This window comes from Schistosoma mansoni, chromosome 1, assembly GCF_000237925.1.
Source record: "Schistosoma mansoni strain Puerto Rico chromosome 1, complete genome".
NCBI classification, from domain to species: domain Eukaryota; kingdom Metazoa; phylum Platyhelminthes; class Trematoda; order Strigeidida; family Schistosomatidae; genus Schistosoma; species Schistosoma mansoni.
Genome location: NC_031495.1, coordinates 35,049,951 through 35,053,542, shown reverse-complemented (window position 1 = coordinate 35,053,542; position 3,592 = coordinate 35,049,951).

Here is a 3,592-nt window from a genome sequence, read left to right as displayed (position 1 = left end):
CAGTGCTTCTTGAGTTTCAGTTTCATCTTGGCGACCAGCAAGTGATGATGTGAGGCTATATCAGCTCCTCTCCTGGTTCTCTCATCCTTCATCGTACTCCTGAACTTTTTATTGATGCAGATGTGGTCGATTTGGTTCTGTGTAGTGTGATCCGGTGAAATCCATGTGACTTTGCGTATGCGTTTATATGGGAATATGGTGCCTCCTATGACCAGTTTACTGAAGGCACATAGGTTTGCAAATCTCTCATAATTTTCGATCCTTTCTCCCAGTCCATATTGTCCCATGATGTCTACACATTCAATGTTGTCCATTCCAACTTTGGTATTTAGGTCTCCCATCAGAATGATTAGGTCTTTTGTTTGGTATTTCTCAACGATTGTTTTTAGCTTATCGTGGAACTGGTTTTTAATGTCTTCATTGTAATCGTTGGCAGGAGCGTAGCACTGGATGTCGTTCATTGTAATGCCCTCTTTCCTTGTTTTGATGGAGGTTTTGATGATCCTGGGTCCATGAGATTCTCATCCTATAAGTTCTTTTTGTGATTGTTTGGATAGCATTAGTGCAACTCCTTGTGTATGCGGAGCATTTTCTCCTCAATGACCGGAGTATAACAGGAGCTCCTCTGAAGCTAGTCTTTTTTGTCCAACCTGCGTCCAATGTGTTTCACTGGTTCTAAGCAACTCTAGGCTATATCTTTTCATTTCTGCAGCAATTTGGATGGTTCACCCAGTCTCCTACATTGTACGAACATTCCACGTACCTAAATTAATGGTTGCTCTGGTTGTCAGCAGGGGCATCAGCCTCGTGAATCATCATAAGGCGTCATATCTCTTCTAAATGAAGACCTAACCATCAGGGAAGAGTTTAAATGGTTTGAATTATTTTTTCTGGTTATTGTTTTTTTGCGAGTTAGTTTTCTGTGAGATGGAGTCGCTAACCCCATGCCCAACCCTCCTCCTTTATCCGTTCTTGGGATCGGCAGTAACCGTAGAGGGACTCCAAGCAGAGTTAGGCTTAATCATAGGGTATGTCTATAATTTACATCAAGCTGTGACCGGAGTATTAATTACACAGAAGGTAAAAGTGTTTAAATATATTGTCGTTCTGGTAACTACACAAAAGTAAGTAGATAGTGGTATGGGAAATAGTATTTGGATTTTATCAATGAAAAGGATGTTAACTACAAACTGTATTATAATTGGTCTTGATGTGGTATTTCAAGGATATGTTAGATGATTAAGAATGACCACAAATTGAATATTTCAGTTAATAATATATCCTTTGATATGAGATTAAATTCAAAACTCTGCAATGGCTATGTGATGCCTGGATGCTAGGTTGAATTCGTAATAAGCGGTAAAATATGACTAACAGTGGGTTCCAGGACACACATTTCGTTCCACGTGTGACTCATCATCTGGGCGTAACTGAATACTAGATAAGATGTCCACAATGGGACTTTTTTCATTTATTTTGTATCGGTTTTTGTCGTAACGGCTACATCGAGGCAAATTTCAGTCAAAAGTATCAACACTTGGCTAATCCAAATAATTTCAAAGTGACTTAAATCTCGTTCGTGTTGCACAAGTGAGTAGTTATCTGGACTCAGTAACCAAGTGGATAACGTGACAGCGCTTGAAGCAAACGGTGGTTGGTTAGAATTCCAGGGTAAACGTCAAGTCTGGGATCAGGGTACATCCGGCTGATAAGTTCCAGATAGGACGAAGCGCTTGTCCTGTATTCCACTGCTAAGCAAATTTCATCATTTACAAGTTATGCTATTTACAGTTCGATAAATTATTGAGAATGCTACTTAAACTTAGATGGTTGTTGGTGATAGTAGTTGTTGTCTTTCCTGTCTGGAATATTTAAATCAAAGAAGTTGCTAAAAAATACAAACGTTGTAGGAATTTTAATTTTCTTATTAATCAGCATTTCTTGCTAAATTTTGACGTACTAAAAAAAGTAATAGTTAGATGTAGTCAATATGAACTAAAAGCAACTTATTTCGTTCATCAGGGCAGCCAAAAGGACATTTAAGATGACTTTTATACTTAACATAAAAAAGAAACTCTAATGGTGACTTTCTTTAAGATGATAAAGGGAATTACACACATAAAATCTCTCAAACAATAAATATTATCTACAGTAATTTAAGATGAATTGGTGTCTAACTACACCAAGGATTGGTGTAGTTAGTATCTGTTAAATAAACTGATTACTGTGACATAGCATAAGAAATAGTTCATGCTTATATAGAAATATCGTCTATCGTATGCCGATGTTTATCGTAATGTCTAGGTACTTTGATTAGTTTTCGGAAATCGAGTCATGAAAAAAAACAGGAATCTTGAACTAAAGAGTAGAAATCAGTCGTAAGAAACGTAGAATCTGGCATGAACATTCATAACTCTAAGTTGCTACTCCACATTAACACATCAAGAAAAAATCATCAAGATGAATATTAAAGTATTAAAATTAATGGTAGTATTAGTAGTATCAGTAAAAATATTCGACATAGACGAACTGAGAAATATTATCTGAGCTTGATTTTTTACTAAGCAGTAATGTCGATAAGAAGATACAACTCCAACACATCTAATTACCAATATTATGAATATTGAGAGATGCTAAAGACAAACGACGTATAGTCTGAAATCATTTGTTAAAGAGGAAGAAAATTATGAACTAACACTTGAAGTATTCCGTTTTAAAATGAAACAATACATTTTTGACATTAATTTTAAAAATACCTAACTTATTGAAATTCTTTACTTTCGCTATTATTACGTGTGCCTATTGGTCACTATTTTAACGATCTTAGAGCCAAATCATTTTGCTCAGTTTCTTTGCATTATCTATTCATATTCAAAGTAGTGTGTTTGATTGGACGTTTCAACTATTTTTATATAATACGAACTTAAGTGAACAGCTCTACAAACACTACTATACATAAGATGGATGGTGGCTAGCAGTGGAATCCAGGACGCGCGTTTCGTCCTATCTGGAACTGCTTGTGACTTCATGCAATATCGAGGCGATCCGCACAGGATGCACATACGCCAATAAGAGGCTGATCAATTGCAGCCCTAAACATCAATCGGAAGTTTAAAATAAACACTACTACACATAATTTTGATTAACAATGGTTTTCAGTCATTATTATTAACCTTGAAATTCTACTTATTCAGTTAATAGTATTTTTCCCGTTTTTACCCATCCAAATTTATCTCTTTAACCCCTTACAATATAATAACGATAACAAATCACGGTCCAACATAACTTACTGAAATAAATAACTTAGCTAAATTAGGAAAACCGACAATAGGTAAATTTGAATTTGATTTAGTTTCTAAGAGGAAAAACCAGCTTCATTTACACTTCGCTCACTCGTTCCTTCAGTTAAAGTCATCAAGCTAGACTAAGCTGCTTCTGAAGGGTGATCAGTAATTACTAAAAAATTATCAGTAAAAGTTTAGAGCACACTAAACTCGATTAGCAACTTCACCTTGGTGAATCAATTCATTTGCTTACTCCAAATTAATTAACCAATTTCTTGAAAATTCAGATGGAGAAAGAGTTACTTTTT